The sequence below is a fragment of the Dreissena polymorpha genome, chromosome 4 (assembly GCF_020536995.1).
Source record: "Dreissena polymorpha isolate Duluth1 chromosome 4, UMN_Dpol_1.0, whole genome shotgun sequence".
Classification (NCBI taxonomy): Eukaryota; Metazoa; Mollusca; class Bivalvia; order Myida; family Dreissenidae; genus Dreissena; species Dreissena polymorpha.
In genome coordinates, this window is record NC_068358.1 from 122825827 (window position 1) to 122848953 (window position 23127).

Sequence of the window (23127 nt, forward strand, 5' to 3'; positions counted from 1 at the left end):
AATGTCGCGCGCCGCGGCCATTTTGTGTAAGTTACCTCTCGGTTACTTGAACTTACCCACCTAGGGAAGCAGGGTAGTCTATGTTTTAACTGGGTTTTAACCGATCGGTATACCTAACCAAATTTTATACAAACGCTTACCGACCAGTAACCAACATGTTACCGACTTCTAACCGCCGGTATGTGGTTAAGGATGTTCGATCGTTTTGTGAAAATTTTCAAAATATCCGGAATGCTATAAGTTTTTGTATGGTGATTAATGGATCTGTATCTGAAACAAATATAAAATAAACAAGAGCGCCGCATGACGGAGCAATATACGCCCGATTCGTGTGCCATTGGAGATGATACACTGATGATTGATGTATTTGTTTTGGAAATAAGCAAAAAAAAACAACAACAACTTATATAACTGATATATTCATATATATGCATTGATATCAATAAGTGTACACTTAGTCTCATTTGTTCTCTAAAACACAATATTTAAATCATAATTGTTTAGACCCCCATACCACTTTGACGCAGGATAAAAAGTTGTTTAAAAGTTTCGGATGAATACAATTTGAATTAGAGTCCGGACAAAGTGGCGCCGTTGAAAATGCACTAATTGACCCTATGACCTAGTTCTTGACCCGACATGACCCATATTCGAACTTGACCTAGATATCAACTAGATGCAACTACTGACCAAGTTTGGTAAAGATCGGATGAATACAATTTGAATAAGAGTCCGGACAAAGTGGCGCTGTTGAAAATGGACTAATTGACCCTATGACCTAGTTTTTTACCTGGCATGACCCATATTCGAACTTGGCCTAGATATCAACTAGATGCAACTACTGACCAAGTTTGGTGAAGATAAGATTTATACAATTTGAATTAGAGTCCGGACAAAGTAAAATGCACTAATTGACCCTTTGACCTAGTTTTTGACCCAGCATGACCCATATTCGGACTTGACCTAGATATCAACTAGATGCAACTACTGACCAAGTTTGGTGAAGATCGGATGAATACAATTTGAATTAGAGTCCGGACAATGTGGCGCCGTTGAAAATGCACTAATTGACCCTATGACCTAGTTTTTGACCCGGCATGACCCATATTCGAACTTGGCCTATATATCAACTAGATGCAACTGCTGACCAAGTTTGGTGAAGATCGGATGAATACAATTTGAAATAGAGTCCGGACAAAGTGGCCCCTTTGAAAATGCACTTATTGACCCTATGACCTAGTTTTTGACCCGGCATGACCCATATTCGAACTTGGCCTAGATATCAACTAGATGCAACTGCTGACCAAGTTTGGTGAAGATCGGATGAATACAATTTGAATTAGAGTCCGGACAAAGTGATGCCTTCCGCCCGCCGCCCGCCGCCCGCCCGCCGCCCGCCCGCCCGCCAAGGGGTTTCACATAATACGTCCCGTATTTTATACGGGCGTATAAAAAGGGAGGTCACCGTGAATAATTTTGAGATAACGAAGGTTTTTTAATGCCATGTGCGTTTGAAAAAAGGTCATTTTTGCGGGGCATAAAATTGGAGGTACGTTAAAATGTTTGTGTGTAATACATTTAAAATGGCATAGTAATATTGAGATTGTATTAGATTAGCAACTGTAACATTTGTATTATCATACTGAACACTTTTAAAACCAAAAATATTGGAAATCGAAAAAAATAATGACAAATCAGGGGGGGTTTTTTACTAAGAAAGTGACGCCGATATTCGGCGTCTTCCCCTACCAGAATTTTTCCCCTCAAAATACAATTTCCCCACCAAAAATATCATTTTTCACCAAAATATAATATTTTCTCTTAAAGAAATGTTTATTTTTCCTTTGGGCATTCGACAATTATCCAATTTGCACCATGTACAACGATCTTTCTTTCTCTCTCCAGACGAACACAAAAAATCTGGGAATCCCAGTTATTCTAAATATAGCTCTTAACTTACGTCATGTAAACTGGGCAACTAATTGTAATAATCATGTGACTATTTTACTGGATACCGGTCTTGCGCGAGAAGGGTGTTTCATCAATAAATTACCGGAAACCAGTCGAATTTTCATCCGGGCTATGTGCAAGCCAAGATATAAACGTGAAAACAGAAAAAAATGTCTCACATTTGGCGTTCTTACACAAACAAAATAAAACAATCGGACTCGGAAGATACTGAACGCATCGAGGCATTTTTTAAGAAAGAGTCATCGAAAACCGTTATAACCCAGCAGGATTCTGAGGTAATCAACATCAAACATTGTGAAAGTGAAAGTAGACAATCGGCAGTTGCCGCTCCTTTCCCTTCCAATACTGTAACAGATCAAGATCGTCAACCCATTCATCATGAATTTGAAATCACAAAATTGACATCGTCTCGGGCCCCAGTACAGAAATATAGTTGAAAACATTTCCCATAATTAGATCTACACCTGCAACTTAATTAAGGACTTTGACTTTAATACGTGTTAAATGTGTTTAAGAAAAAAAAAGGACAGAGACAAGCCTCTTTTGATGAGTTATAGACATTGAAATGAACAGTTTTTATTTTTCCCCTAATATGTCTCTTTCGCACTCTTTTTTCCCCTTTCACCCAGCGTCCAGCGTCTTCCCCTTTCTCTAAAAAAACCCCTGCAAATAAGTATGACTAGTTTTTTGTTTGTTTTGAATTTTTTATTGCACAGTTCAAAATAGATAACATGCAATACAGATACAAATTTCTGTTGATGTAATATTCATATTCATTTCAGGTTCTCAATAATTCAAGGAAACTAGCTTAGCATTAAAATGAAGTAAAGAAATTGATAGGTCACCGTGGATTTTTTTTTTGCTACAGACATTTTAATATGGACTTAATTTCAAAAATAAAATGACTAACATTGTAATAGTAATTAAAACATATCTATATAATAACTGCTCCATAACAATCAAATTATCAACTGGAATGTGATACACGTAGAAATATTTATAATGTTCATTGTTATGAAAATATTTCAGATGTAACAAATGAAAAAACAATGGTGAAATTTAAAAAAACATCTTAAATTACCCCACCCACCTGTTACCCATGTTGTGGGTTGTAAATTGAACATACGTATTATTTTAAAATTATTATTTTAGAACTGTGAGATGTGTTTCTAAAGACAAGAGGGCCATGATGGCCCTGTATCGCTCCACTGCTGAAAAAAGTCTGAAACAAATATTCTACGCATGTGCAAATACTTAAATATTGGCCCTATTTAAGCACATGTACACTTTTGTGACCACCTGGGCTGGGTCAAATTTAACCTCAGGGACATAATTTGAGCAAACTTTGTAGAGGACTGCTATATCTCACTACATACAAAATGTGGTAGCCCTAAGTCCTAGAGTTAAGGACAAGAGTATTTTAAAGTTTTCACAAAGTTTTTATATAACTAAAATAAGCATGTGTTCAATTTTGTGACCCTTTGGGCAGGATCAAACTTGACCCCAGGGGCATAATTTGAACAAGCTTGGTACAGGAAGTTTAAGATGCCACTACATAACAAATTTGGTAGCCCTATGCCCAATGGTTATGGACGAGAATATTTGTAGTTTTCACAAAATAGACTCTATATAAGCATATGTTCAATTGTGTGACCCCGGGGCAGGGTCAAATTTGACCCCAGGGGCATAATTTGAACAAAATTGAAAGAGGTTCACCCCAGAAACATTCCTGAAGAAATTTCCTCAGAATTGGACCAGTAGTTTAGGAGAAGAAGATGTTTAAAGGAAAAGTTAACGCATGCACGCACGACGGACACAGGATCATGTCATAAGCCCTGCTGGCCTTTGGCCAGTGGAGATAAAAACAACATTGAATACAATAAGCGGGGAAATTATGTTTCACACACCATCTGTGGTTTGATGCACTGCCAAAAATATCTTACAACTTAGGTGAAACATGAGAAATACAACTGACATAAGAATCACAACATCGAGAAGGAAAAACAATTATGAAACAGCTATTAGATTTCATTGCTAATCTATATACAAGATGCAAATTACAATTGGTTAGATGTCAGGCAACAAATAACTCGCTATTGCACATATTATTTTCTCTGATTTTGTTACTCTGATTTGTCCGTTTGTAACCTCTGACAGGGGGCTCCTCAAACCACTCAGTCCTTTTCTTTTTGATTCAATACTCAAATGTTTAAGTTGCAATCCACTTCCTGCAACTTTCCTTGTAACACCTTGACTTATAACTTTTGTATCAATCATGGTTTGCAAAGATTTGATGTTGGAAGCAACATTTAGTTACACATTGTATGCTAATACTGCTCAGTCATAACTGAATGAATATTTGTTTACAGTATTTTGGTCAAGAGGAACAGAGTTCACTAACTTTTGTAAAGCTAAAACATCCTGTAGAGCGCCATGTGCCATGTATAATTCACCATTAACGTCTTTAACTAAATGTTCCCGCTTGTATGATTTCATATTTGGTAATATTTCCTTTAACATTTTTAAGTATCTAAAAAGCCACAAATATTTTGCTGAAACTCAAACATTTTTCCACAAGTATGGACAGCATGGAGCAACACTTTACAATCAAATACACTCTATATTACGCCCAACTAAAATAACTTGTGAAAATTTCTGTAAGAATGTTATAAAACTTGTCAATGCAGATTTGATGGGGACAGCTGTTACTGTTTGTCCCTTGACAAGCATAGAGTCGCCAACAACTGTCACTCCAGTTATTTCTGACGCTTTCAAGGACATCTTCTTCTCAGGCATCACATATGTTGAAAACTGACCAGTTGAATGCACTGCAGCTATCTGAATTATGTGAGAAGTACGCTCTGAAAAAACAAAACAAAAATTTTACATAGAAATTGCACAAAATCCATTTTAGCTCCATTAATCAGAGAGCCTTGGGTCGCTCGCCCAAGTACAATGTAAACTTCTTAAAATACTTTTGCAGTGTTTACAATAAACATAAAAGGGAAAAACATTGCCACCCCCCCCCCCTCCCCAGGACAGGACTTATTTTGAAGCTTAATTTAAACAATCGTAGAAGAGGTTCCTTCACATCCATTCTCTATGCATTGTGGTTTAAGAGAGTTTTTCAGTTGAAGGGTTATTGATCGGAAACAATTTCCACACTTATTGTGACCTTGACCTTTGACTAAGTGACCATAATTTAAATTGGTGTTATATACTGTCCAATCCCTATGCACATGGAAAGTAAAAAGCCAATCCGTGAGAAAGTTGACAAATTATTGATCGGAAACTAAATGATCTACCGACAGACCATTATCCAGCAAAACAATATTAACTCTCTCTTCCGAGGGGGGCATAATAACTGTTATTATGAAAATTGAAACGCTCTTTTCTTCGATTCATGGATATATCAAAGTAAGTTTTTGGCTTCTTATTTATTGATAAATCTGAAGAAGCGAAGAGAAGAGTGTTTAAATTCGTAAATGATGCACAATAATATACTATAGCCAGTTGTGGGTAATGTAACATTGCATCTATCATTTTATCAATAAAGATTAAGAATGATTTATTATATGAAAGCAAAATGAGAAATTAGTCTGAACATAACTCTTGTTGAAATTCAATCATATGCTAGGTTGACCAACAATTCACACGATATCTCACATTGAGTTACTCAGCAGTAGCAGGTTGAATTATGTAAAACATGTAAGTAAATATGTATATTTTTTAATAGAAGATTAATTTTGGAGATTTAGAGTACCTAAATGCCTGAATTGGACCAAGATAAACTTTTGTATGTGCAACACTGTGAATAAGGAATATGTTAAAAATAAACTTTACCTAACCCTCTTGTTTCCAAATCAAAGAAAACAAATTCCTTCCCAGTAGTGTCTAGCCCTGCTGGACCAGGCTTGGGTACAGGTGGGGGTAAAGTTGTAACTTCAACATCTCGGTCCTCTATGTTTGAACTGTATGTTGGTCGCGCTCGTACTTCTTGCACTGTTCTTTGAATGCCTGAACAGGAAAACAGAATTTCAAATTGGAAAATGTGCTTGCACCTTCATGGGTTATTTCCGATTTTTATTTAAAGAAATGATTACACAGCACATTAATGCTTTTACAATAATCAATTTACAAACATTAGCATATGCTTTTAAATGTTCCTACTACTTTGCATATATAATTGATGAATCTATTGAAACAATCTCAAACAAGAAATGTGTCCACACGACACGGATGCCCCAAACTCCAACTTTGTAACAATATAAAAAATAATCCATACAATTGTAAGAAACCCAGGATCCCAAATGGCTATGTTCGAACTTGGTCTAGACACAGCTTCTGACCAAGTCTGGTGAAGATCGGATCAAAACTACTTGAATTAGAGAGCAGGCACGAAAAGTATGACGGACTGACTGACCGACCCACGGACAGTGCGAAAACTAAGTCGCCAATTTGGGGCATACACATGAAGAATACTGTGTTTTAAAAATAAAATGCCCATAATTAAAAATACCGTTCCAGTTTCGAGTCTTATGCGTCGCTGTTTTGCTGCACGAGCATCAGCTATAGCCTTTCTTTTTTTGTGCTGAAGGTCACGGGGAAGGGCCAGTAATTATGTGAAAGTCCCAGGTGAAACACCCAGTTTATGATTTACCTGAAACAGATTGCAGTAAATGACAGAACAGTGTACAATCCACAATGCTAGAATATGCTTATGCGGAATAAAATAATATGAAATAATGTCAATAATTTACAAATGTTACATCATTTTATAAGACCTAGAGATATACATACACATGAATAATGATTAATTTAAGCCCTTTATTTTCAAAATCAATATGTATTTGACGAATTGAGAATATTTATGTTTTGTAAACTTGAAAAATTTCATTTTTACTACCGGTATTAATAAATAGGGCTCCAGAAAGAAAATAAACTTATGTCACTTTAAAATATACATGTTTAACTAAGGACAACCAATGAACCATTCCCATTCTACTGTAATTGTGTTTACTGGCAGTAAATGATTAACCAGACAAAATATGAAGGAAAAATATAGCAAGTACAATATAAAAAAATGTATGCATGTAGACTACACAGGAATTACATGTACTTTGAGATAACTATCTGAATGTATTCAAAAGTATCAGTAATTTAGACAATAAATCATGATATAATGCACCAATGTACCAAAAAGACAAACAAAGTCTTACCCAATGCAAGCTTTGTGTTCATGTCATAAACTCTGTCATGTTTCCGTCCAGTAGCCACATTATTTATTGCACCACAATTGCTACACTGTATTTCCAAAACACATGCCTGTCCGAAATCCGTGCTTCCTACTGTGTTAAGTAAATTCATGGGCACTTGGCAAGAACTGCATGCTGAAAGCGATTCGGCCAATGTGTCGAGTTCAACGACACGTCTACTAATTTTCCAACTGACATCGCTGTTGACACATGTGGTCACGCTTACCGACGATCCGATAGAAAAATCGTCAAAATAACAGTGGTCATACCGGAAATCTTGATTGTCGGTGGAAATAGTACTATAGAAAATAGAAAATAGTATTTCTATTGAAATCCATATTGTTCTTTGGAACGTTTTAAAAAAAAAAACTTTTAAGTTTCGTTTTGTATTCCGAATTATATCCAAATTAGACATTTTAAATGAAAATTATTAAGCCAAGTATCTGATTCTCATTGTTGACAAATTATAGTTTCGTTATCAATAGACGCTTGTATTTGCACAGAAAATAACATTTACAGCATAAGCAAGCGTTTCATCGATGTCGATCACGAAGTGACGTCAAGCAATCGAACGCTTGGTTTCATTGCAGTAAATCTCGAAAATATGTAAATGCCGAAAATTTAAACAAAACAGTAAAACTAGAATTTTCACTCGTTTATTCCAACCTAATATTTTGAAACCGCGAAGATATATAAAGGTTTTTAATTTTCACGATATAGAGAATCAATTACCGTAAAGTGGAAACGATCGAACATCCTTAACCGCCGGTTTAACTGTTTATACAATCGGGTGCAGATGAGTAAACGGCAATTATAGAAAAGTTTTATGCTGCTTAACTTTCTTCGAAATTGAACTTAATTTCTTCTGAATATTCATTGTAACAAAATATACTTTTTGAACGGTGGCGTATTCCTCGCTGGATTTTTAAAAAATGACTAATGCCTTCGATACAATGTCTAAGTATGTTGAACATGTTCAGTGATAGTATAATTCTTACAGCAATTAAGATGTAAAGAAGCCTTAAAACTTACGAGAATCCAGCAGGTTTATATTCGCGATACTCGTGTTAATACTTAATTGATAATTAATTCAAGTTAACTCTGAAGCAAAATACCTTATTGCCATTGAGAAGTATTATATCGGGAAACGCCAATTTTTCAGATAAGTATGAGCCTCATGTATGAGGTTCAAAATGTTTGGTAAAATTGTAAACATATATGACATTCATATGTTTCAACCTTTATTGGGAAGGGTGTCATTTTAAACTATATTAGAGGGTTAGTCATCCACGGGATCCATATGAACTTCATTCAACCTTTTAGCTTGCGTACGTTCACATTTAAGTCTTAAATATATAAAATATTTCCAATAGGTACCATACTAATATCGTCATTGCAAAAAAAACAGAGCGGGATTGTAGATATAGTCACTGAAGACGTATGCAGTTCTTCGAACAACACAATATATGATGCTTTTGAGACGAAACTAGCATTTGCACAAAAACAGCCTTGCTATTCTTATAAATTGGTTCACAAATTGCTTTAAATTGATTGACACATGTACATACCTTGTTATTGAAGTTGCATAAAACATTACTTATGTATGGTGCCTCATGCTATTTTAAGATGCGTATTCTCTTTCATTTTAAATTGTTAAGTTCTTTTTTAATATTAGTATGCATTATTGCATCGAAGTGAATTTACAGTTTTCGCTATTGAGTTTGAGAACTTTCTTGAGCTGTAAATTTTTTTTTTATAAACATGCAAGATAAAAAAAATACTATGACCTTAGACTTAAATCATACCGATTGATTTCCCGAGATGATTTATTAGCCGGTTTCTCTAATCTTAATCAAAAATATTAGATTTCACATGAAAACATATAACAACAGGTTTAGTATTGCAATATTTTTTAAGAAATTCTTGACGCCAATCCTATTTACCAAGTATTGTTCAATATATCTTAAAATGTATTTCAATTTAAGCAGGGATCCAATTTGCAGTCCGCACAAACAATACGGTAATAGTGTTATGAATTCTATACTCATGAACTTGGTTCGGACAGTTGTTTTTTTTTAAAGACTAAAACATTGTTAAGCAGACACAAAAAAATATTCAAATAATGTTAACATGGAAACGTTCTAAAAAATTGCATCGAAATTACGAAAAACGAAAACCCATACAAAATATCAAAGCTCTAAAGCATTTGGTTTCAGAGAAGATTATAATTAAATATGCTTTATGATGTATTTAAATAAATACTGTGTGTGTAGCGTGGCCAGTCTTTGACCCCGGGGCATTACTTGAAACGTTAATTAGTAAAGGTTCACTTTAAGACTTGAGATATAAGCTTCAAATGCTTTGCTCACAAAACATCTTATATATTAATGTCCGATTCAATAATAAAATTGAGGATGCATTCCTCATATGGGCGAAATAAAAACTGCAATTTATAAATTTAATAATGTGCATAGTTTATGTTTTCAATATTCAGAAATCCTGCACTAAATTTCACTAAATGAATAACCCTCCGTATTATCAGCCTTTTTAACCCATGAGTTTTAAAGCACAGCAAATGAATAATAATTTATGAATTCAACGCAACTGATAACCTTGCAGCTCCGATAGGATCATTTATAAAACCTGTTTTATCAACAATTGCAGCCATGTGAATGCCACGTTTGACTTAATTGAAACCAAACTGAATCATCGATTGAGAATACATTTAAATTTGAGTGTTAGATTACTATAAACACGCTATATTTTACCACCGATTAAGACATAAAGCAATAATTTATTTTCGGCAACACCCTGGACATAATTTAGCACTTAAGGATGCTTATTTTGTAACTTAAATTTATAGTGGGGATGCCGAATCTGTGAACTGTGTGTTCCCTTGAATAAGTGTCTGTTTCACAAAAGAATCATTTATTTTCAAATTGAAGTTATGTTTATATAAAGGGTAAGGTTTCATGATGTATTCACGTTTGCTGCTTTGATTGTTTACTCTCCGTTCAGTGTTTAGGTGCCTGTACATTTATAGTTTGTACACGTATGCAAAGTAAAGTCCGATAACTTAATAAAAATAAAGTATTTTACACCATGTTTTTCTCTGTTATCTCTATATTGTTGCCTTTGTACGTGTTCACTCATTAAAAACAGCGATAATAACCAAGAAACACCGGTAAATGGTATATAGTATAATCTATTACTGCTACTTAAGTGAAAGCGTTGTCGTCTCACGGATGGGAGAGCGTTCAGTTATAGTCTGACATATATCATATCACATCATAGCATAAACTCGTTATTATCACATCACCATAATATCACATCATCGCCTTATCATATCATTTCACCACTGTAATATCATATCATCGTCAAGTCATATCATGGTCATGTTATACCATATCACCATCATCATATCATCGTCAAGTCATATCATGGTCATGTTATACCATATCACCATCATCATATCATCGTCAAGTCATATCATGGTCATGTTATACCATATCACCATCATCATATCATCGTCAAGTCATATCATATAATCGTCGCCATCGTCATGTCATATCATAACATATCATCATCGTGTTATATCATTGTTATGCCATATGTAATCCAATCAAACATTACAATTTCATAAAATAATGAATTATCTAATTTAATGATTTTAATTAATCCTAATTACCATAGTTAACATTAATTTCAATTAACACAATTTTAAATAGTTATTGTATACCATTAGAAACGCTTAATTTTATGTAAGGAATTGTACAGTTAATTTTCTGATAACAATATATCAAATCGCTTACAGTTTTACGCACTTGCGTTAAGCCCCGTTTTCCCAGAGCACTTATCATTTTTGTAATCACATTTTCCATTTTGAAGTTCACTTCATGCATTTACTTGAAGTTATATGAATATTTAATACATAAACTGATATTAAATATGCATGTTGTTTAGATGTATTATACAGAGTTGTTCTGATATTATTTCAGATAATAAAATGGGCTGTTTTACACCGACTAAGTTATTTAAGTCTCTCATGCACCCGAGAGTATTAGCGCTTAGCGCTCACTGAACTAGAAAATGGTAGAAATAATATTCGTAAATTAAGGAATATGATGTTAAAGGGGCCTTTTCACAGATTTTGGCATTTTTTAACTTATTCATTAAATGCTTTATATCGATAAATGTAAACATTGGATCGTAAAAGCTCCAGTAAAAAATCGAGAATAAAATTAAAAAAAGGAAAAGAACATTGCCCGGACCAGGTTTCGAACCAGTGACCCCTGGAGTCCTGCCAGAGTCCTGAAGTAAAAACGCTTTAGCCTACTGAGCTATTCCGCCGAGTACACATGCTGGACGTATTTTATACCAAATATAAGCAATCTTCGTAGTTTCACAAAATTTAACGACAAAAACAGAACTCTCCAAATTATTCAATCGTTTCGCGTTGCAACGCTTTATAATTTTTAAGTTTTAAAATCGTCAAAAGATGCATATAATGGCTATATTAGACCATGGTGAATGTTCAGTATTACTGTTTCCTCACAAATATCATAACTAAAACGAAAATTTGCGAATCTGAAACAACTTTTGTCAATTGTGTCAATTTACCAAAGCGTGAAAAGATCCCTTTAAGACAGACAATCGAAGAACGGATAGAACTAGTTTTTATTAAGAATTAAATAATTTGTTGTCATACGACAATTAATTAAGATCCCGATATACACAACACGGTGGAATTATATTTGAATAAAATGGAAAATCCAATTGCGCACGAAAATATCGGAAAATAACGTATGACAACCTGGTGGAAAATACGGGTTTCAGACATTCATCCGACACCACCCGAATTTTTTTAATTAATCCTAATTAACATAGTTTTAATTAATTTTAATAAACAAAATTTTTAATCGTTATTGTATAATTTTAGAAACGCTAATTTTTATGTAAGGAATTGAGCAGTTTATTTTCTGATAACAAGCTATACAATCGCTAACAGTTTTACCTACTTGCGTTAAGCCCCGTTTTCCCAGAGCACTAATCATTTTTGTAATCACATTTTCCATTTTGAAGTTCACATCATGCATTTAATTTATGAAGTTATAGGAATATTTAATACATAAACTGATAAGAAATATTTGTTGTTTTGATAATATTATACAGAGTTGTTCATAGATTATTATTTCAGAGAATAAAATGGGCTGATTTACGTCGACTTAGTTATTTACGTGTCTCATGAATCAGAGAGTATTAGCGCTTAGCGCTCACTGAACTAGAAAAATGGTAGAAATAATATTCGTAAGTTAAGCAATATGATATGAAGACAGATAATAGATGGACGCATAGAGCCATTAATTAATCAGAATTTAATAATCTGTCATACGACAATTTATGAAGATCCCGTTACATACAACATAAAATTGAAAATCCAATTGCGCACGAAAATAACGTATGACACATATCATTGTCACATCACATCATAACATATCATACAACATTAGTATCATCACGTCATGTCAAATGATCATCATATAATATTACATCTAACATATCAACATCGTCATATCATATAATATCAACATATCATATGCCGTATGGCACCTATCCTATAAAGTATCCGACAATTTCAGTAAGTGACACTTACCTTCGGTTGCGAGCACCGGTTCCGCGTGCCTTAAACTGCTTCCCGCCATTTATGCAACTGTATGCTAATTCCCAATGTTTTATTTCTTCCTTGAACACTCTATTTGGACACCTACTTTTAGCAGCTGCATACTACGCGAACTGCGTTTGTACATTTGAATTTTGTTAGCGCTTTGATATTGTTCTAATTTACTTTGCAGACTTAGAAAAGAGGGAAATTTTTCCCGACTCGAAAAGAGACGGAAGCCATAATTGAATATTAATTAAAGGTAATTAACATTTCCAAAAATGCGCTAACGCACTTTATAAAGCACATTAAAGACATTGTCGGTCCTATTAAAGACACTTAAAATGTTCACACTTAGCTTAAATTGTTTGTAAAAAGTAACTTCTATAAAGGCAATTACTAACTCGTGGAAAACAGACATTGTTTCAGTTCGGTAGATGTTTGACAGTTTGACACGCTAAGTGCATGCACGTGCAAACGACCGAAGTTGTAAGGCCTTACCGCGTGTAATGTTTGCCTTTGTTCATTTTAATATCTTGAAGTTCTAAATAATAAGCAATTCATACAAATAATTTAAGTTATTTTATGATATGAAAGCTCTCCCATCCGGGAGACGACAACGCTTTCACTACAGTAGCAGTAATATATTATACTTATATTCACCATAACCTGTGTTCCACGGTCATTATCGCTTACCTGAACAATGCAAACAAACGAGTCCCGCTGAACGTATAAAGTGCATTTCATTTAAAATTATGGTACATACTTTGTTGTTATCGATCTTACATAAGTGTGGAACAATTTAACTTTGAAAAAGGGCACACAATATGTGATAATGGGAGGTCCTTACCTATAGCAAAAACCTAGTGGTTTGGCTAGAGATACAGGTCCGTATCTCTAGAACCAGATTCTAGAGATACGGATCCGTACCTCTAGCCACTTCCTTAAAAACAAACATAACACAAAATATTTTAAAACTATGTTTCTTTGTTATTTCTATAATGTTGCCTTTTAACTTGTTTACTCATTTAAAATGATAAAAAACAACATTGATGATTAATACTTGTATATAGATGCACGTGCAAAAAAATGTGCAGAGTATAATTTTCAAAACAATTATTCTTAATAAAACATAAATAAACAAAAACGAACATTTGTAAATTAATTGTTACCTAAATGCATGGTAAAATATATATATATATATATATATATATATATATATATATATATATATATATATATATATATATATATATATATATATATATATATATATTGTTTCAAAAATTTACGTATTCTGTCATACCATTCTTTCAAGAATCATGTAGGTTTCGTTTTTAATTCGCAGGTCCTCTCGTATTGTACCATTATTCTCTGTCCGATATATAAACGGGTATATGGAGTACAAATTCGAACACGGAACTTTTTCTATATTCAGTTGCTCTTCGTGCTGGTGACTCCAAATATTCGAGACGCACAGACTAATATCACCATAAACTGCTTTAAGAACTATTTCAGGTTTCCTCGGAACTGGAACAAAAAATATTTCGAAGGGCACGAACGACAACGGAAACACGTCGTTTTAAATAAATGTCGGTAAAGGGTCACTGTCCCAGAGAAGTGACAACGTGTGCCCATCGTCATTAAAAAGAATATATCAATAAATGGCCACATGTAATTTCTATTATTCTCGAGAAATTCACTTCTGTTTGCTTTTAAATATGTCAATAAATTTTCTTTGAATTCTAACAGAGTATACTCTTTCGAACCATCTCGCAACCTCTGTTTGTCGCTTACATTCAATAGTATATCTATGTCATCGTCCCATGGCACCATCCCGAAATGTCGATACGAGCCAATCAGAGACCCTCCATAAAAGAAATATGCAATACCATCGGTCTCACAGACTGTTTGGAATTGTCGTATCATACCCATTTGTGCCTCATACTCACTCTGGTTTAGTTTCGCCTTGAAAACAGATGAGCTATGAATACTTTGCACATCTCGTGGGATTTCAGGAAATGATCCATTGCATAATGTGATTGTAGGATTTTTTTCTTTCAGTAACGAACATATGCCGTAATTTTCATTTGATAGTTTACGTTTAAGGGGTGTTGCGGCAGTTTATTTAACCGAGGATATATTTATAGCAACACCGATGATGCTATTATCGCAACTAAATAGTTTTGTTATCAGTATCATCAGAAATGACCGAGTTGGTTCATAATACAATTGTCAGTGGTTCGATCCCGGGTGGGGTTAACTTTTTTTACGTTTTTTTTTCTTTCTTTAATTTCATTCTTGTTTTATACTGGAGCTCTTTAGTCACGTTGTTTACATTTAAAAATTTAAAGCATTTAAACACATACTTCAAAACATGCCGAAATCTGTGAAAATGTAAGTTATTAATGATTCAGGTCGAGTTTGATACTGTATGGTATTATGTTTGTGATTAAAAATTATTTTTTTAGTAATGTCTTTTGGTAAGCTGGTGTGATCCCAGTTAAAATTGTAAACAATTTCTAATGTCTATGCATATTTCTAACAATCTATGTACCGGTACTTGGGTTTTGTCTTATTGCTGTATTTGATGAAATTTAACGTCTAGACGGTATGGATAATTAAAACAAAAAATCTCTGTTAAAAGTGCGGTGACCCCCTTTTTTATTTGTGTTTTATGATGACAATACGTAGATGAACATATTTGAGCAGTTTCGCAGAATTCTATCTGACAGAAAAAAATTAAATTCCAATTATGTGGTTGCAATATTTAAACAATGCCGTTTTTTATGGTGACATAAAAATTATTTTAAAAAAACTTTCTTTACATTTAACTTGTGTACTCCATGTGTGTGGTTTAATTAAATGGTATATGATCTATCTTAGCCTATATAATATCTACATGTTGCCAATTTTTATAGGTTATTAATTATTTTTACGCAATAAAACGTATCTCAATATGTGAAATTCTTTACAATAAAAATGAAGTTTGTATAAAGAAGCGAATTTTTCCATGTCCAATACTCTCTCTATACAAGTATTAACCATCGATGTTGTGTTTTATCGTATTCAATGAGTATTTTCAATCGACGATTCATTTTGGCTTTCAATTTAGTCAAACGTTGCTTACACATCGGCTGCAATTGTTGATAAAACAGGTTTTGTAAATGATCCGAGCTGCACGCTTATTAGTTGCATTGAAATCGTAAGTTATAATTCATTTGATATGCTTTTAAACTCAGTGGTTCAAAAAGGCTGAGAATACAGAGGTTTATTCATTTACTAAAATTGAGTGCAGGATTTCTAAATTTTGAAATGTTTAACTAAGCATATTATTAAATAAATAAGATACAGATTTTATTTCGCCCAATGAGGAATGCATCCTCAATTTTATCCTTAAATCAGACATAAATATATAAGTTGTTTTTTAAGCAAAGCATTTGCAGCTTATATTTGGTAGATAAAATCTTAAAGTGGCCCTCTACTTATTACTTTCTATTGATGCCCTAGGTCAAAACTTGCCCCCCCCCCCCCCCCCCCCCCCCGCACACACACACACACTATTTATGTATATAACTATAAATCATATTGAATTAAAATCTTCATTGAAACCACATGTTCTTGAGCTTTGATATTTGGTACTGGACATAATATAGTGGTTTTCTACTAAGATTGTACAAATCAGATATATAACACTATACATGTAGATACGTGACATTATAACTCACAACTCTTTGCTGAAACTTCACGCCCCATACCTTTGGTATGAGGCATCGTACAGCGGTCCTCAACCAAGTTTGTTCAAGTGATGCCTATATAGCCAAAACTCGACATGTCCCGATTGTCAAACTGTTAAAACAGATTTCAGTAACCAAATGGCGTTTAAAATGTCATGTAACTTCAAAAGACCAGGGTTTTAATATTTAGTTTATTACATAACATAATTATCGTCTACTACGTTTAGCCCCAGCAATCGGTATTCAAACATGTGGACAGTGCAAACTTTTCAATCTTCTACCTAACTAACTCTAACGATGAGGACCTACATTTGGTATTCTGAGTCAAGTACTAGACCAGGACCTTTTACCAATTATCACGGGAATCATTCAATTAATATTGTTAAACAATCGATTTGTTGATTTCTCCGTAAAATACATGTCAATCATTCAGATTTTAAGATATATTTGAACAAGCTGATAAAAGAAAGACGTGTAAACCATAAAGTTTATACGGAGTAATTAAAACACGGGTGTTGGTGTTTTGTTTGTTTTGTACTCATTATCGTTTCATAATTTTTGACTTTAAGATAAAGGGATTTTGCAATATCGGAACATGGCATGCGACCGGAAATATGTTATTAAGCGCTAACTTTACATATGAACAATATTGTTTACCTTTACGTTATTCCTTCACGTTGAATACAGATGAGAAACCAGATATGAACTAAGACCCAGATCAGACAACGATTTACCACACCTAGTTTGATGACAATTTTTTCTCTATAGAATTATTTTGGCAGCAAATCTTGAAAATTATTCTTCATGGGACAGAGAAACTGTCGCAACTGACAACATTTTTTTGCGCACATTGAATGAAATAGTGCATTGCTTGTGGCGAATAATTGTTGACACTTGTTTCCGCGTGAAGTTTCCGCGGTTTTTGGCCTGGGGCGTAGCCCCAAAGCCATAGTAATGACATCAATTTCTGAGCCTATCCGAATTGGCTGGCTGCCAAAAACCATATTCCCAAAACTCCGAATTACCACTTAATTTATGTGCAATAAAAGTTGTTCTTCGCAGATCTCAATAACCCGACTTGTAAATACAGAACATCACTTTATAACATGACAGTGTCATACAAAGTTTTAAAAAAATATTATAAAAGCAAAATTGCTAAGTATTGACTACGATATAGTTTTTATTGTTTATATATTCATGCGAGAATAAGTTCCTCACTTGACGGTCTAGGCCGCAAAGATACGAGTGTTTACGGAGACAAGATGAAGAATTAATCTAAGACAATATTTGCAGACATTATATTTGGTATTTATAAACATATTTTAAAAAAGTGTTATTTTATTTATCGTTAAATTCCAGAAAAAAAGAAAATGAAACAAAAACAACACAATAAATATTCACGATTATTCTCGGAAATAAATAAACGAAGTAACCGAATATGGTATTTCGCTGCGCAGATTGATCGCGCAAATCGAGCGCGAAAAGTTCTACCTGAGACAAAATACATAATCTATACTCCGTTCTTTATCAGTGAACGTGGAGTTTCTTTTGTATACACATTACAATGGAAGTATGAGTGTTTTCCAGAACTGTTAATTATGTGATAGAAAGCTATGTTAGGCTATTGATTGTGATTTATTTGACGCCAACCATAACCGTTTTTGCAGCCATGTTGTTGTTGCTGTATATCTTCACCTATGTATACGAACCTCTAACTGATCCGTAGAGTTGAACAAAAGGTTATCGTTCCCACCACCAGTATCGTGTAGTCCTCGACCGTTTATGTACACTGTAGTATATACACAATTATTGTCTTTTCTAACAGTCTCTGAGCTTCTGCACTCAACCGCTAGAGTCTATCCGTATAAATTCGTACAAAGGGAGAAATTCGGAAAATACACCCTAAATGCATTTTCCGTCACACTAAATCTAGCCCCAGGCCTTCAGCGCCGACAGTGATTTTATTAAATTCACGTTTGTATTATAAATAATGTTCAAACCATTATATATAAAATATGCCGGCTTTTTACATTGTACGCCATAAGTAAATGTTGGTAATTTACTACAATATTAGAGGTAATATTAATTTTCGACGTTCTTATTTATTCACGTCTGATACTGAATATTTCGCAACTTTTCAAACAGGATTAACAAATGGAAAATAAAAAAATGCTATTTTTGTTAAAATCGCATTCATAGAGACGAACATTCATATAAATTATACTTTTATTCAAACAACGTGCAACCAGAAAAGGTCAGTGTTTTAACATTCAAACAAATTTATTAAAATATAATATGAATTACAAACTTAAAACTAGCAAAGTTTATTGGGCCGTAGTTATTATTTCAATGTTAACCGCAATACGTTTTTGTCAGCATTTACCAAGAAGAATTCAATATTACACCATCGGTTTTCCAAGAAGAATTCAATATTAAATAGACGCCAGATAAAGAAAACTTACACCTGTTAACATCTTCTGATATGCAAATTATTTATACATGAATACTTGTAGAGTATGTTTATATATAAAATAATAAAATCCGAATCAAAAGCGAGGTAGTACAAAAGTGAAACAAACAGCAAAACATTATTAAATCTTATCTGTTAAACGAGAAGGGCATGGATGATACCCATTTCCATTTCTTGTCTCAATTTTTAGCTGTTTCCTGACCTTATTTGACCATTGACGTCTAAATTTGACCTTGTACTTTGATTTAGGCAGATGGGTTGTGCACGTCACATGTCGTCTTTTAATTCCAAAAATGTGTGCCAATATATTTGAAAACCCAGCAATTTATTATAAATTTATGGCTGGGGCAAGAATTTTCGAACGGAAATCCAGACCTTTGAACAGAGGGACCTACTATATGATGCCTCCTTTAATCATGTTATACTTCATTAATCCATAAGCGCATTTAATTCCGAATGCGACACATACATGTTACTTTCACCTCTGATACAATTTTAAGCATGTTTCCATGTTGAAAGAATTCGAATATTTTTGTGTTAGTCAGCTTAACAGTGTTTTGGTTCTTCTTTAAACTTTCCAAACCGAAAATTAAGTCACATTTGTAGATTTTTTTTATACTTCTGATAATGTCACAAGTATAGAATTCATGACACTATTACAGAATTGTTTGTGCGGACAGTATTTCAATATTAAACCAGTGGTTATAAGTTTTCCTGTGAAACCTTTAATTTTTATTTAAATTTAGAGAAACATCAATCGAAATAAGGCTCTATAAAAAGAAGCCGGCTAAAACATCATCTCGGGGAAACAGAGGGTTTGACTGAAGCCTAAGGCCATAATATGTTTTTATCTTGCATGTTTTTAAAAGGTTAATTTGCAGCTCGAGACAGTTCTCAATCTCAATAGCGAATACTCTCAATGGTAAATTCACATCGATGCACTAATGCCTAATCATATTAAAAGTGAACTTAACAATTTAAATTGAAAGAACATACGATTCTCGAAATAGCATTACGCACCACACATAAGTAATGTGTAATGCAACTAAAATAACCACGTGTGTTCATATGTCAATCAATTTAAAGCAATATAAGAGCCAATTTGTAAGAAATGAAAGACTGCGTTTGTGCAAATGCTAGTTTCCTCGTATCATATATTTTTTGTTTGTTCGAAGAACAGCATACGTATTCATTGACTATTTTATCTGTTTGTATTTTGACAATGACGATATTAATAAGATACTTATCGGAAATAGTAACATTGTTCATCACATAATAGAAAGGCTACGATGAATCCCATTTGCATTTTAATTTGTTTGCTACCGTCCGTTCGCGAACATGAATACCACGCTTACCGATAGAAAGAGAACGTCTTGCTGTTTAATTTCTGATTTTAGTCCACGGATTGCAGTGAATTATTTTTTTTATTTAATTTTTTTTTGTTAGCATATGTTATAAGTATGACTGTTTGAAAAAAAACCTGATATTCTTTAAGCATACCGTAGCGTGCTTACATGGCTCGTTACATTTGAAGCCACTGAGTGCTACCAGTGTTGTACGGTTGACAGTTTTTCCACAACTTTCGCCGATACTGATTTCAATTTGCTTTTCCTATTTTTCAAGTGATATCAATTTCAATTTTATTATAAAAATATTTGTCTTGAACACGAGTTCATGTTGCAGAAATATGTTTTGCCATATGCCGCCCGGTTGATTAATACAATAACGTGGCATATTCCGAAATTACTAATTCGGACATCATACATATGTAATTTAATAAGTTTGGTTGTTCAACATAAGCAGTGCTTAAAAGAAAAAATGACATAAATAATAATTGATATGCAAATAAAATACAATTAAGTTAAACATTTTTTTATTGTTAAATTTGTATATTCAGCATAAAAGACACCAACAAAACACCATTCAGTGAAGTCCATATAAACACATTCAGCAGTCATTAAAAACCTCTTATACGCATAACTCATTACGTAGTAAGTTGCAACAGCTGCAATCTCAAAACAAGTTATTAACGTATATACTTCGTTATTGATAAAGCATTTGAACAGCAGCGAAATGCTTTGGCAGTGTGACTTATATGAAAGATAATCGACGATTAATTCAGCATGAAGAGTATTTTTAGACCAATGCTTGGTAGTCATTATTCACACACACGATATGAGCAAATTGGTTGCTTTTTTCACAGGTAAGAACACCTGTAGTAGACGAACAGCATGATTGAAAATTATTTATTCTTTTCACTCTTCTCTGAATAATGTATAATCTATAACAGTTGCTGCCATTACAAAAATGTTTTAGCCATGTATTCATGATATGAGTATTATGTGAATATCTATCATTGTGTGTTGATGTAATTAGATTTTTTAATAGCGGTCTTGTACTTGCAGATATAAATACCTATGTATAATGCTGAATCCAGATATGATATATCTGGAGATTTAAAGATGATTTTCTTGACTTACAGAATGCTATTGTGTAATCAGAAAAACAAATACATCCAGTGACATTTACAAAAAATGTACCTTTTTTACATAATGTTTCGAAGGGCAATATGATATAATTGTAAACACCTTAACAATGATTTGTAACCTTAAAACGAAAATTTTCTGGTCGTTACCATATTTTTTTTTTGTCAATTTAAAACTTTATTTTACTTTGTTGAAGTAGTGTGTTAGTTTGCTTCACACGGTTCTCTGTGTAAATCGTGGTGTGCTAGTAACAGAAAATTGTCATTCTAGCTAACGTGTGAAGTGTTGAGCCTCATGTTCTTATTAATTTAGCAAAGAACAACTTAAGTAGAGAACGAAGGTCTGTGTATGTTACGGAGCTTATTTTGCATAAGTGATAACATTTCAACCATGTACACATATGACAGTATCATCAAGGGATGTACATGTATGGCGAATCTTCCTGTATCATATCTGACGTTGGTATATCAGTTTAAAATAATGTTTATGGAGCGATATACAAATGTATCCTGAATGAAACAGTCGTCTTGCTGAATGAAAATGTATTGATGCTTTAACAATAACAGTGACTTTGGAATGGACACAGCCCGGGATCAGTAACTTACACAATAGATTTTAGACATTGATAAACCACGCACATGCTTTCACAGCATCTGAAGTACGTCACCAATTCGTTTTGGTCGTTGATAGTTTGTCGCAATCCACACGTACTAAGAGCATGAATGAATATCACAGAATCCCTTTCTATTGAAAATGAAGATCACACACCGTTATGATGAGTTTCTCGTTATTTGCATATCATGATAGAAACATGGATACTACTGATCAAGAAAGTAAATGATCTTGAAACCATATTGTAGCGCTTGTGGTAATTATGCCCGTTACCTTTCACAAAAAATACATTGCTTAATGAATTTTTAATCAGTGACTTAATCCTGCGTGTCAATCAGAACCTCAATAACAATTTTAAAGTATTTTAATTGATGATTCATTTAGGTTCAAATTTAATCACACGGGCCACACTCTCAAATTGCATGTTTGATAAATGGCTTGAGCTGCACTTGTATCAGTAAACGTTCAGTAGCAAATATTATCGAATGTTCTATAAATGCAAACACTTGGTTTGAAATGGTTGATAATAATACATGGGCTTATTCATAAACTAAAAATTAGGTGCAGTACTTTTGAAAATAATTCGTGTAAATTATAAGATAAATATATTTTAGTTTTTTATTGCCCAATTATGAATTCTTACTCATTTTATATTCTTAGACATACATATAATTTATTTATCATTTCTATCAGAAGATCAGTTATTTGTATAATAAGGTAAGCATATTTAATTTACTAATTAATACAAATTTACTTATTTGATAAAACATATATTTCACACTTATATTTTTTTTATAAAAGTGTTCCTCTTTGTGAAAAACATATGTAAATGATACTGACCATACACATTTTCATGTTTAAAGACGTTATTAGATTAAAACAACTATAAGCAAAACTACAGACAATAAATCACTCACGTAGATATACAGGCTTCATA

At 33.3% G+C, this 23127-nt stretch overlaps 1 protein-coding gene and 1 long non-coding RNA gene across 2 annotated transcripts in view; both read right to left on the reverse strand.

The window, feature by feature from the left end:
• LOC127880227 (uncharacterized) overlaps positions 1-23127 on the reverse strand; it is a 119805-nt gene that overhangs the window by 20950 nt on the left and 75728 nt on the right. The window lies entirely within an intron of this gene.
• LOC127880239 (uncharacterized) lies at positions 283-1380 on the reverse strand. The gene is made up of 2 exons (XR_008049481.1): positions 1237-1380; positions 283-1080 (listed from the first exon to the last, which is right to left on the reverse strand). It is a non-coding gene; the product is annotated as an uncharacterized LOC127880239 (long non-coding RNA).